The sequence below is a fragment of the Hibiscus syriacus genome, unplaced genomic scaffold (assembly GCF_006381635.1).
Source record: "Hibiscus syriacus cultivar Baekdansim isolate YM2019G1 unplaced genomic scaffold, ASM638163v2 tig00111330_pilon, whole genome shotgun sequence".
NCBI classification, from domain to species: Eukaryota; Viridiplantae; Streptophyta; class Magnoliopsida; order Malvales; family Malvaceae; genus Hibiscus; species Hibiscus syriacus.
This window is the reverse complement of record NW_024063059.1, coordinates 8,149,448-8,164,657: the sequence shown is the minus strand read 5'-3', so window position 1 is coordinate 8,164,657 and position 15,210 is coordinate 8,149,448. Positions and strand designations below refer to the sequence as shown.

Here is a 15,210-nt window from a genome sequence, read left to right as displayed (position 1 = left end):
TTCAATATGGGTGATTGTGGATAGATTGACCAAATCAACTCATTTTATTCCAGTAAGAACTGATTTCTCTATGGATAAGTATGATGAATTGTACATTAGGGAGATTATCATATTGCATGGTGTACCTATTTCCATTGTTTCCGATCGAGATCCTAGATTCACATCGCAGTTTTGGAAGACGTTGCATAGACCATTAGGAACTCGATTGAACTTTAACACATCGTTTCATCCTCATACTGATAGACAGTCTGAGCAGACTATCCAAATTCTGGAGGATATATTGAGAGCCTGTGTAATAGAGCTCAAAGGATCGTGGGAAAATTATTTGCCACTTACCAAGTTTGCTTACAACAAAAACTATCAATCAAGTATTAAAATGGCTCCCAGTGAGGCTTTATATGGGAGGAAGTGTCGTATGCCGTTGAACTGGTATGAGCTTAAGTATCAAGAAGTTCTTGGTCCTGAGTTAATTCAGAAATGGAAAACAAAGTTCAAGTGATTCAGAATAATCTAAAAGCTGCTGCTGATAGACATAAATCATATGCGGATTTTAAGAGGAAGGAAATTGAATTTCAAATTGGAGATAAAGTGTTCTTGAAAGTGTCTCCGTGAAAGAAAGTGTTGAGGTTTAGACATAAAGGAAAGCTTAGTCCTTGGTTTATTGGACCTTATGAGATTGTTAAGAGAGTAGGACCAGTGGCATACCAACTAGCTTTACCACCTGAAATGGAAAATATTCATGTTGTTTTCCAAGTTTTAATGCTTCAAAAATATAGATCTGACCCCTCTCATATCGTGTCACCACAAGAGATAGAGGTTCTACATGACTTGGCTTATAAAGAGGAACCTTTTCAAATACTAGCTCATGAAGTGAAACAATTAAGGAATAAGACTATTCCATTGGTAAAAGTATTGTGGATGGATCACAAGATCAAGCAACGTGGGAACGTGAAGAGGACATGAGGAATCAATACCCCCATCTCTTTGTGAAATAAAATTTGAGGATGAATTTTCTTATGGGGGAGATTTGTAACATCCCAAACTACGGGTTAGTGACCAAATTATAAAATTTTAGAATTTGGTGATTAAAGTAGAACAATTGAATAGTTCAATGACTTATTTGGAAATCTTTTATAAAGGATTGATAGTAATTATGAAATGAATTAAAGGGCAAAATGGTTAATTGACTTGGAAATGAATTAAAAATGGGATATGGATGAGATATATACACGTGAGATATGTGAATGAAGGAAAAGCTTTCTAGAGAATTCTGTATTCTTCATCCTGTTCAACCGTGAGCCTCAGGAGAAAATGTGAGTTTTCTGGTTAATTAATTATTTGCTAAATTTAAGTTTAGTTTATGATCCTTAGGTGATACTTAAGCTTAAGGAAAGCTTAAGTTGTCTTATAATCAAAAGATGAAGAAGTTATAAGAGATTAAAGAGAAGGCATTTCTAAATGAATTTCTGGAAAAGAGATGATAAGTTGAATTCAAAACTAAATTTGACTTGTTATCAACTTAATTAAGAGATATGAAGTGATAGAAATGGATTTAGAACATATTAAAAAAAATTGGTATAATTATTGATTTCTATATGGAAAAAGGAATTTTAAGGGTTAAGATGTGATAAATGAGTATAAATTGGTTTAAGCATATGTATGTGAGTTAAGAACATGAAAGGGAAGGAAACATGAAGTGTTGAAGATGAAAAGAGTGAATTTTCGTGCTTAAAATGTGATTTCTGGGCAAAGAGTATCGGTACCCATTCAATAGGTACCGATACCCTCTTGAACGAAAAATCATCGAATGTAATAAGTGTATCGATACATAGGCAGTGTATCGATACCCCCTTGAAACAAAAATCTTTGAATATAATTTGTGCACCAATACATAGGCAGTGTACCGATACACCAGTGAAAGGATGTACTGATACCCTATAGTGTGTACCGATACACTGAAAAGGGAAAGGGAAATATATATTTCTTTTAGTTTAAGAAATAAAAGATTAGAGTATGCCGTTTGGAATACTGATATGTATCAATGTATGATTATGTAGATATTAAACATAACTCTGTTTTGGAACAATTGAAGAATTAGAATCAATTCGAATCAAGTGAGGCTAAGGTGAGTGCTTAATAGAATTATAGTTCAATGGAGTTAAGACTTTGATAAGTCTATTCCCTGTATTAGTTTCCATAGCATAATAGTTATGATCATGCATACATGATGATTATTATAAATACATGCATAAGTTATAAATGTTCATATGATTTGATAAATGATATATGATTCATGTGACATGTGATAGAAGAAAAGATACATGTGATTACAAGAGAAATGACATGAGTACATGAATATATGAAACATAAGAATAATGCCCATGTTCTATGATATGAGAGATATAGGTATAGTTGGCATGCCAAGAGTCGAGGGTTCTACGTGGTCCTTCGGGACATATATGTAATCCTCTTGATCATATATGAGGTACTTTGGTACACTTATTTAGTCCATTGGAATATGTATATGGTTATTAAGGAGTGGTCATTCGGGACATATACAGAGGTTCTTCGGGACAAATCCATAGGTCATTCAGGATAAATTTCACATTCCCCTAGTTGGACCCCATACAAGATTTGGTGACAGCATATGTGCACAACCTTTATGTTCTCAGTAATATAGATGGGCCTATAAAAGGTATCAAAAGTGTTTGCATTATTATATGTTATTATGTTATTAGTATTTACACTGAATCATATGTGACATGATTGAATGATTAGATTACATGTTCATATTTACAGAAAATGCATTATTATTATATTTTATGCCTCACTAAGTCTATGACTTAGCGTGTAAGCGTTTTACACGTAGTTACTAAAAAGTAGGAGGATCCGATATAAGTTTAGTAGAACAAAATATGTCCACTCAACGATCAGGTCAGAAGTAAATTACACAGTATGTCTTGTTATGTAATAAATAAGATGGCATGTAAACAAAGTCGTTAAGTATGTATGCTCTGATCGAGTTTGGTAATGTTTTATACGTATTTATGTAAAAGGTAAATTTTATATTAATGAAAGTTTAAAATTTTTATGGTCTTCATAAATGTACATGTTTTAAATAGTCAATGTGAAAGCTCAGATTTGTATTCGGGTCGGTTACGGGTTAGGGTTATTACAAAATAATTTTTTAGGTAGTGCTTTGCCGGAAATGTTAAAAAATTATTAACATTTCTGGTAGCACTTTTCCTTAGCCGTATATTAAGGCTGCTGCACCGGAGACCTCCCAAACCACACTCTATTATTGTAATGTCCCAAATGTCGAATTAGGGACTTCATTGAAATGATTTAAAAATGGAAGATTTAAATGTTTAATTGATAAAAGATGGGTAAATGATTGGAATAGTGTTTTAGACTAGATTTCAACCATAGATCAATAGAGAGAGGGCATTTTAGTCATTTAAAGAGAAAATAAATTTAATAAGGTATTTAAATAAGGAAAAAGGAAAAAATAAGGTACAAGTTATATCTCTATCTTCTTCTTGTCTTGGAAAAGCTCTCCCCATAGCTCAAAGGTGAGATTTCAAATGACTAGTTTATTCTTTCATTTTTGGTTGATTATTGAAGCTTTGAGTATACTAGAAGCTTAAAGAAGGATTATATGGGATTAAAACTAAGTTATGGATGAGATAAGACAGATTGAAGAAAATGAGTTTTTTAGTGATATGTTGAAATAGAAGTGTTTATGGATGTTTTATGGTAGGTTTGACTTGTCATAGAGGTAAATGAGAGATTAAAAGCATTGAATTGGATTAAAAACACGTTAGGAAAAGTGGTACGATTCTTAGAATTTAATGCTTTTGGAATATGTTAGATGTTTTAAGAAGAAAAATGAAGGAAAGTTAGTATGGATAGTTAATAAAGAGTTTCATAGTATTGTAGGGTGTTAATATAATGAAATTTGACCTCTTTTGGGTGAAAATCGAGTTGAAAACTAGAAATTCTGGGCAAGGGTATCAGTACTGATAGAACAATACCGATACTATAGGCTAAAATGGGATAAATTAACTAAGTAGTATCGATACTGATTCAATCAATATCGATACCGATGAGGTAGTATCGATACCATGGTAAGGGTATCGATACCAAACAACATCGAAGCTAAAATCGGTATTGATATCGGAAGGGGGTATCGGTACCATAATATGGTAGTATCGATACCATGGTAAGGGTATCAATACCAGGTAACATCTAACCTAAAATCGGTATCGATACCGGAAGGGGGTATCGATACCATATTGTAGAAGTATCGGCACCAGGGTAGTAGTATCGATAATATGGAACCAAAAATATTAAAAATAGGCTGATATTGTTATAGAAAGTTAATGATATGACCCTTTGAGTATTGTTTAAGTATAATGGTTAGAAAATATACTAACATTGGGTATGATACATGTTTTAATGGATGCTTGAGTAGATCGAAACAAAGCTCCTGAGACAAGCAAAACTAAGAGCAAAGGTAAAGTACCAGAGTAATCAACCTTACATTTTGGATACTTAGCAAGGAAAGTCAGGTGAGTGCATTTAATTGTGTAACTACATGTTGTATTAATCGTATATGTATGATTATTTAATATGCATATGGTGATTACCAAATAGGAACTAAGTGTGCATTTCACGGAATTCATCCTAAGTGGATGAATAGCCGTTTCTACACTAAGTGTGCATTTCACGGAATTCATCCTATGTGGATGAATAGGCGTTTCGGCACTAAATGTACATTTCACGGAATTCATCCTATGAGGATGAATAGTTGTTTCGGCACTAAGTGTGCATTTCACGGAATTCGTCCTATGTGAATAAATAACCGTTCCGGCACTAAGTGTGAATTTCACAAAATTTATCCTATGTGGATAAATAGTCGTTTTGACACTAAGTGTGCATTTCATAGAATTCATCCTATGTGGATGAATAACCGTTTCGGCACCAGAATTCATAATATGTTTATGAATGACCGTATGGGCACTATGGGTGCATTACAAGGAAATGATAATGAATGGAAATAATGAATTAATATTTCATTGATAAAGAATAATGATATATATATTGATTTCATTGTATAATTAAGTATACCTCACTAAGTAATACTTAACGTGTGTTTATTTCATGCGTAGGTTGAATTTAGTTCGAGATCATTGGACATCTAGGCCAGAGTCGCCTCATCAGTAACTGTATGACATACATGTCTACTTTTGTTATATTTTAGTTGGCATGTAATAGAGTTTAGTAAAAACTCTCTAAACAATATTTAGATTAAACTATTGTAAAATGATAAGGTGTTTGAACATCTCTTTTTGTCATTCTATTTAAGTTAATGTATGTTTTATTTTAAGTGAATTAAACGTTTTATAAAATGAAACAAAATTTTACAAGATTTTGATTGAGGAAAAGTAGTAATAATGATGTCACATATATACCTCGTATACGTATGGGTATACGAGAAATAGGTGTTACATTTATTGGTATCAGAGCTACAGGTTTAGCTTATTCTCGACTGAATAAAGTATAATTTTTAATGTAAAAAGAGTTTACATGCCACTATGATGTCAAGGTTACTGATAGGGTATAGAATAAATATGATAAAATGTCTCTCTTTACTAACTTAAGTATCATCTTTATGAATGTTCCAATAGATGTCAGATTCTAAAAATTTGAGAAGAACGGCTGGGCAAGAGAATAGAGATGGATCAGATAGTGAAAGCTATGAAGAAAATAGCGAAAATGCGATTCCGTCTGAGAATGCTAGTGCGTCGACTCCTTAGAGTATGCATGTTATGGAGTTTGGAGCATTTATGCAAGCTCTAGATGCTATTTTAATAAGGTTTCAACCTCGTCCACCCCTGCTCATCCAGTACTGTGAATACTAATCCCAAAGGAGTTAAGAAGTTTGGGAGCTCCTGAGTTTAGGGGAGAAGAAAGTGAAGGCCTGATGGACGCGAATTTATGGTTGAACAATGTAAAGACAATGTTGAAAAGTTTTCAGTGCTCTGATCATGAAAAACTGGGCATATCTGTATCGTTATTCAGAGGATCTACTCGGGTATGGTGGACAAACACGACGATGTATGCGTCGCCCGAGCATGTGAACTGGCAGTTCTTCCAAGAGGAGTTCAAAAACAAGTATATTGGGGAGTAGTTCATGAGATCAATGTTGTTAAAGTTTCTTAGCTTTAAACAAGGTGATCGAGCGGTGCATGAATATGAGGCCGAATACAATAAGCTCAACCTTATGCTAAAGAGGTTGTTCCTAATGATAAAGCTCGTCGAGATTGGTTCGTAGAGGGTCTGAGGCCTAAGCTAAAAGAGATGATGTTATCATTAAATTTGTCAAGTCTGTAAGAAGTAATAAATAGAGCGAAGGCGATTGAAAGAGCTCACGAGGAGACTCCAACTGCGGAACAGAGTGTGCATATGAGAAAAGGAGTGAGATGTCTTCATCTAAACATTTTTCTAAGAGAGGTAAGGGATCAGGTTCCCGATATACTGATAGAATGGATGCTTCTACAACTACACAGAAGCCTAAGCAATCCTATTATTTTGCTACGAGCTCAGGTAGAGCTTTTGGAGAAAAAATAACCCATGTCAGATATGTGGCAAATTTCACCAGGGAGTTTGTAGAGTTCTCTCTGGTGCTTTCTTTATTTGTGGAGGAACATGTCATTATGCTAGGAGCTATCCGCAGAGATCAGGGGATATATCAGTACAATCTGAGAGATCAATATAAGAACCTAGTAGAAGCAGAGGAAGAGGAAGATCAGGAAGTCAAACTGAGGGTAGCCAAAGACAAGAGACTCGGGAAGTGGCCCGAGTTTATAATATAAAGACCAGTGATGATCGGGATGATCCAGAGATCATAACAGGTACATTTCACCTTTTTGATGAGCCTGTTTTTGTTTTAGTTAACCCTAGTTCTACACACTCATATATTAGCACAAAATTGGTTAGAACTAGAGGAATTTCTTTAGATCAAATTTCTAGTGAAATGATAGCGATAAATCCTATGGGTCAAAGTGCAAGGGTGGAAAGGGTATGTAGAAAATGCCAATTAAGATTTAAGGGGTAGTATTATTGGCAAACTTGTAGGAGTTGCCTTTTGACGAGTTTGAGATTATTATGGGCATGGATTGGTTATCTCCACATCATGGATGGGTAGATTGTCACTAGAAAAGATTATTCCTAAAGGATAAGGAAGGCTCTGAAATTATGGTGATAGGTGAAAAGAAAAAATCCCTGTCTAATGTGATATCAGCTTTGATCGCAAAGAGAATGATGTCAAAAGGATGCGTAGGTTTTCTAGGTAACGTAATAGACACTAGAGTTCCGGAAGTGAGATTGCAGGATATTCCAACAATTAGGGAGTTTCCAGAGGTTTTTCCTGAAGAGTTACCGATTTACCTCTGGATCGTGAAGTAGAATTTAAAATTGAGGTTTATCTGGGTACTGAACATGTTTCTATGGCTCTGTATAGAATGGCTCCAATCGAGTTAAGGGAACTAAAAGAACAGTTGTAGGAGCTTCTTGATAAAGGATTCATCCAACCTGATGTTTCTCTTTGGGGAGCGTCTGTGCTATTTGGGAAAAAGAAGGACGGGTCTATGCGATTATGTATTGACTATCATCAACTAAATAAGGTAACGATAAAGAACAAGAATCCTCTTTCTAGGATTGATGACATGTTTGATCAGTTGAAAGGTGCAACAATGTTCTCTAAGATAGATATAAGGTTGGGGTACCATCAGTTAAAGATCGAAAATGAGGATATTACCAAGATAAATTTTCGGACTAGGTACAAGCACTATGAATTTGTAGTTACTTGTATTATATTCTCTTGAACTTGACAATATTTAGTTGTTTTTGAAAATTTAGATTTTGTATCTTCTATATATCTCATCTGGATAATGTTTGATCAAGCTTAATGACTTGAAGAGATCAGTCATTTGGATACACACTGGATATAAATTTATGCGCTTTTACTTCTACTAGTAGATATTTGAAAAATATTAAGATCCTCCTCGTTTTAACATCAAATTTGAAGTGGCTTTATTATCCTTATTTACTGGTTCATGGGTATAGTCTTGGTTCCAAAATTAATACATATGACCAACCACATTTTAACTGCTATTTTGAATTCCTTATTGAAAATTGATCTATCTTTGATGTTAATGGTTCTCGTCCATTTTGATGATCATACATTTAATTTAACCTTTCATACTTTATTGGTATAGGATTGCAGACAAATCATAGGTTTATACTCAACATGCTTATATGAGGCCTGTTGGAGTCGGTAAACCTATGATTTCTTCAACATCCTACAACTATAATTTTATTTTAAAAGTTTTTCTATCTTTATTTTTTCCATGGGAGATTTACAACTCTTGAGTTGTTAATACACATGCAAGTACATATATGCTTATGTGTAATTGTGTATTCTAGGTAACTTACTCGTCTATGTTCTGTTTCTTTTATGTGAAGTTGCCATGGTTTTGGGTATTGACGAAGAAAAGGGACCCCAACTCTACAAGTGTGATCCAGCAGGCCATTTTTTATGGTCACAAGGTAGTTTACTAGTTGATTTTATCGCTCACCATGTTTGGATTCTTGATTTTGGTTCTAAATGCCTGGTTCCAGAAGCCATATATTATTACTATGGTTATGATTCATAACTGTTTCTCGTAACTAGGTCTCTTTGACTATATTCTATATGGAAGTTTTGTTTTTGTTGAGAGTGTAGTACAAGATGCGACCACAATAATTTGGTTAAATTTTAGTTGGTTTAGGGTTTGCATTATGCATCTAGATTGAATTTTTGACTGATGTTCTGCAGGCAACTAGTGCTGGATCGAAAGAACAAGAGGCAATTAATTTCTTGGGAAAGAATATGAAGAATGACCCTGCTTTTACTTATGAGGAAACAATGCAGGTATGATATTTTATCCTTTATGTATGTTAAAGGAAGTTGTTAAATGTCACAAGTTTAACATTTGCTAACAGTATCGCATTTGTCTAATGTTTTATATTTCTACTATTGTACAGACTGCTATTTCGGTTCTGCAATCTGTTCTTCAAGAGGATTTTAAGGCTACCAAGATAGAGGTATAACGAGTCAGCCTATCATCTTTGTTTGTAGTGATTTTATTGCTACGTTGAGTCCGCAACCATATAAATGTGTGAATGAATTATATATCTTTCGTGTATTCTCACTCTAATCCAAATGTTGTTTCTCTAATATAATTACATACATAATTACGTATAACCGCAGTCATTGTGTAAGAAATTATTCTTGTTTACCCTCTTTTTGAACCGTGGTTGACAAGAATCCTTTGATTCTTGGCAGTTGGGAGTAGTGAAAGCTGATAATCCAGTTTTCCAAGTGTTGTCAACCGAGGAAATCGATGAACAATTGACAGCAATTAGTGAGCGCGACTAGTAGGCATGGACCATATCGTGCTTTAGTTATTTCTGAAAGGCATTGATAATAAGCTTATTTTTATTAATTTACATATTTTTAATTATTTCTGAAAGGCATTATTTTTTTCTTTTACTGCAACATTATATCTTACAGCTCGTAGGAGCACCTCTTGTTGAAAATTGTCTTGTTGGATTTAACAGCTTCGTGTTTGCTTATGGCCAGGTACTTATACTATTTGGGGTCTAGTAAATTCCTTGTTTGAAGAAAATTAATCAAGCGATCAGCAGGGCTTAACTCCTCGTGTGTTTCAGTGTTTATTTGATCGTATAAATGAGGTGAAAGTTTTGAATTTATGCTCATCAATGAATTTGTTTTTTTTTTAATTTTAAGAATGAACCATTTTCAATAGTTTGTGTTCTGACCTTCTTTATTCTATAGGAGCAAATTAAGCATGCTGATAAACATATCAAGTATCACATCCGTTGTTCTTTTCTTGTGGTAGAGTTAATTGAATTATTTTGATTCTTAGTTTTGACATAATTGGACTGCTTAGCGTTGTACTATTCTTGTTCCTTATCACTTCATTTTTAATTTTCTTTTGCAGATATACAATGAGCAAATAAAAGATTAATTGGATCCAAATCAAAGAAACCTGCAGGTAGAATGTATTATTATTTAACTTTTCAGTCCACTGGTTTCGCCATTCACCACAAGGATTGGGATGCCCTTGAACTCTTCCGCCACTTCCTATTCCAGGAATCGAGTCTATCAAAGGTTCCCATTCTTAATCCCAAGACATTGAGATGGGCTTAACACAACAGTCTTGTCCGTTACTGTGGCTTTTTTCTCCTCAGACATTCAGCAGGTAATTTATGCAGCTATTTTTATTTGCATGAATTGCTTGAATGGACTTGCTTAGTTTAAAGCTAAATATATTACATTGATTTAATTAAAATTTTATAAGCTTAATTTTTAGTTACGTTTAGAACATTTTATTACATTCTGGGCCCTTAGCTAGATGATGTTAGATTCTATATTACTGAACTTTTGTGAAGGATTTTCAAATGAAATATATTTCTTTTAGTCAACTAGTTTGCTCATTTCTTTTTGTAGGACATTCTAGAAGTGAAAATTTATGCTTCATGTAGCAGTTTTATTTGTAAAACCACATTAGTACTGAGAAATTGGATGGATGTGGGACCTGAGATCAATTCTTATATTTGTATATGAAAAATTTTGCAATTATTTTGAATGATTTGAGAATCTGCTGCTTATTTTTATTGAGACATTTACTAGATCTGTGTGTCTTATTTCTAGTTGATTATTCTTGCATATACATGGTGTATTTGTATCATATTATTGCTTCTTGGGATATATGATTCTTAATCCATTTGTTCTTATCTTTTCAAGCAAGGCTGATTATTTTCCATTTTTTTTATTATAGATATATGATTCTCCAGAGTCAGACTTGAAGCTGAATGATGTTTTTAAGTTTATTGGGGTCCTCACTTTTGACTCAGAGCTTGCAGTTGAGAACGATGACAATAATGAGTTATTAAATAGTTTCTACGATGATGCACTGGTCCATATGCCCCCTAATAAGGTTTCATATGCTTCTGGTTGTGAAACATTTGTGGCTTTAATATCATCATAGTTTGTTTTAGTCCCATTAATTCTTTAAATAACGGGCCAATTCAGCCTTCTTTTTCATCTTCTGAAATACAAGTTGCAGAAGAACTGGAAGCTTGGATATGGTATCTGGCTACTGTTTGATCATTACCGCACTCCATTGGATCAAATATGCAGAAGGTATGAATTGAAACTTGGGAGAATTGTATTGCACTTAGTAGTTCTCTAACTTATCAAAGTTCTGTAGAATCTTAACTAGTTAACAGACTTAATAGTATGCAATGAATCTTCCAAGTTGTGTTCTTTTTGCTAGGTAGACAAGGTGTGAATTTGTCTGTTGTCGGCTTCACACCACATAAGTTGTACAAGTATGGAGAAAATGGTGAAACTGATGATATGTTGGAATACCATGATACTTTTGATTTTTCACAAGACTCCCCTTTAGTAGAACTTGATGATGATTTCTTGTGTACATGCCCTGATGGAGAGGGCATATTAGTAGAACTTTATTACGCCGTGATATTTTTTATCGACATATGATTACAATATTTTTGATAACTTAATGTGAATATATTGTATGTAAATGGATTGCTTATATATAATATGATATATATATTTAGTATTATGAGGCATTAAATGTGATTTAGTTTAATTATTTGTCAATCTACAATATATATATATATATATATATATAATTTACGAAATACCATCAAGACACACGAATGTGTGTCATTTTTTTTAATGACGTGAGCTTCAATGACACGCAATGTAAGTCATACATGCGTGTCATAAATTTATGACACACAAATGTGTGTTATCTTCATTTATGATAGGGACTTCAATGACGTTCAATGTTCGTCATAAATGAGCGTCATAAATGTGTGTCATAAATACGTGTCATAAATGCGCGTCATAGATTTATGACACACAATTGCGTGTCATCTGAGATTTATGTCGGTGGCTTCAATGACACGCATTTGTGTGTCATCTGCACCCATAGATGACGCGCAATGAGCGTCATTAAAGGGGTTTTTTTATAGTAGTGTTTTCATTTCCTTCTCATTTTACATTTTAGTAATTTCTCTTAACTTCCTCCATTTTCTCCCAAACAAGCTGATCATTTTTTCTCTTTTTGTTCTTGATTTCTAAATTCACTCATCTCAATCTTGATTTTAATTCTCAAGTTTATATTCTCTTCTATTCTTGTTTTTAAAGCTTAATCATAATGGAGTTCCATTGATGATCTTAATTTCAATCCATTTTCAGCAAGGTAAGGATCTTTTCCTTGGTTTTCTTTCAAGCTTAGAGGGCAAGTGACTATGTATTAATGATTCTATTGAATTGTTGATTTAACTGAAATGATTTCTAAGATTTTAATTGATTTTTAGAGCTAATTAATGTGTTGATTTCTTTAATAGGTTTTGATGTTTTCTTAATGAAATTGGGTTGTTTTTGGAGTGATTATAATCATATTAAATCAGGTTTTCAATTGCAAATGATTTGGATATCGATTTCTTGAAAACAATGTCAATTTTTGGTATTTTTGGGAATCCGAGAAATTAGGTTTGTAGATGATAATTTGTGCAATTCTAGCTGAGTTAGATGTTGATTATAGTGGTTGATTATCAGATTTTAGTGTGGAGATTCGTGCATTTTAGATTGGAGCTTTCGGAGTGACGTTTTGAGGTTTTTGGTGTTTTTGACGTTTGCGCTCTATTTTAGAAACAAAGGATTCTACTTTGTTTTAGATTAGATTGTGATGTGTTAATTTGATTTGCAAGGCTATTTTTGTGTTGTTAGTTGAGGAAAATTGGTACTTTGAGGTTGGTGAATGTTAAGGTAGTGTCTGGAAGCATTTTCGACTTCCAGACAGTAAGGTGAGTGGCTCTCATTCTTAGGAAATAAACGTGATTCAAGGTTGAGGTTTGAGTAGTGTTAGATTTTCTAATTCCGATATGTTGTGTTATTTGGTTAATTATGATGATGGAAAATGAATTATATTGATTTACATATGATGCCACTTATTCCGGAAATGAGAATGTGAATTATGAATGTGATATGTTGAATCATGCATAGGATTTTAGAAACGGTTTGTAAAAATCTATATATATTTTGAATGTGAATTGGATGAGATTAACTTTCTCACTTTCCAAATATGTGGGTTGATCATGACAACCATCCATAATTGTGTTTAAAAATGACTTTGAATCAATACATGAAAATTATGCATCATTGACAACCACTCTTGGTGAATTAGATTAATTGGCTGTTGTTCTTAATAGGACATTTGGATATGAAATGCATGCCTAGGAAAGAATACTCTATGTTTTTTGTATTAGTGTGTGATTCGAGATTATACGGGGTTTGGATGGTATGTTGAACTTTGCTCTGAAAAGATACGGGGTAAGGTTGGGCGTTGAGTCTGATCTGTAATTCGTGGTTCTAGAGCTATGTGAGTCCATAAGCAAAATAGAAGTTGTATGAAGTCCGTTTATCCAATGAGTGAGTTGTGTTTTGAACAAAATCCATTGATCTTAAAATGGAAAAATGTGTGTGATTTGTCTGATTTGCCAAGGAAGGTAATTGTTCATGCGTTCTTCTGAATGCTTTTGAACTATATGGTCCTTGATATTTGTTTAATATGGAAATTAAGTGATTTGGAACATGCTAGCTGATCATTCAAGCATGAGATGTTGAATTATATGTGTAGAGTAAAGAACAAGTTAAATATGAGCATATAGGATTGATATCTATATTGGTTACGTGCATTGCTTCGAATGTTAGTCGTTCACTAGACTTTATAAGCTCACACTTGTTGTTAACATTTTTAGAGGATTAGAGTCGATTTTGAAGGTGAGGAACTTGACATTGGCGTGATCAACCAAGGCTAAGGCATAAAGCAATACATATGTGGTTTTCAGAAACTTTGTGTGGAAATTTTGGGACGTTTGGGACTTAGACCTATTATTCACTTTGTTCAACTTATAATGATGGATTTTGGTTTGTAATAAGTGGATTTACGTTTGAGAATTGATGTTGGCTTGGTTCGTTAATTTTGGATTTATAAGTATGAACTTGTTGCTTGAAGCATGAGATTACTTAAATGTTGTTTTAAACCCTAAATAAGTGTTTGGAGTGTCTAGTTAAGTGCAACTTGGAAAACTAAACATGTTAGACTCTTAGGTTGCATGAAATGACCTTAAATGCAAAAAATAAGTAGGTAACTTGGGCTTGAAATGAACTCTTATGCAATTGTTGACTTTTGGTGCCAAATCCTTGATTAATGTGTTGACTTGTGTTATAAAGCATGCTATACATTTGTTTTGACATGTATGTAGTGGTTGAATAGTGTCCAAGCATGTTCCTAGTCCATGATTACTTTTATGTGGGTGATTAGTTGAAAAATATGCATGTTCTTGATAAATATATAGTTTTTCAGAAAAAGGATCGATCCTTTTCAAAAATGATCGATACCCAAAGTTTCTGTTTTACAAAGGATCGATTCATTTGCAAAATGATCGATCCCCCATGAAAAAGGATCAATCCCTTTCAACAAAGGATTGATCCATTCGCTATTTTGCTCAACAAAAAAGGTGAAATTGCATTCATTAAAGGTCTAAAGTGTTCTTAAATTCTAATTTGACTCCTGAATGATTATGTGAGTTTAATTTAGCCTAGAAATTGATTTTTTTTAATTACTTAAACTCTTAATTTGGAAATTTGATGAGATCTGAGTGATCAATTCTTAAACACACTTAATTACATAGCGGAACCCTCAACTGCATGTCACTGTTTGGTGTATAAGTTTTGCATATTTATGTTTAAGTCCATAATCTTGTATGATCAATTGAGTGATTGTCTGATGTTCGATTGGTATGAAATTTTATGTGTTGCATCCTTATGAAAATATTTAACATGTGGTAACCTTAATTGGGTGATTTGACTTGTTGATTTATTACACAATATGAAATGACCAAAATACCCCTAAACATTTAAATGTAATGTTTGCATGTTTAATTGAGATTCGATTGCATGTTAGTTACATTGAACATTGTGTGTGATGAATATTAAGAGATTTTAATTTGTTTGCTTCCGTGAAATGTACATAATATGGA

General features: G+C 33.3%; 1 pseudogene; it reads left to right on the top strand.

The window, feature by feature from the left end:
• Window positions 1–6,548: 6,548 nt before the first annotated feature.
• On the top strand, window positions 6,549–9,484 carry LOC120158766 (annotated as a pseudogene).
• The last annotated feature ends 5,726 nt before the right edge of the window (window positions 9,485–15,210 follow it).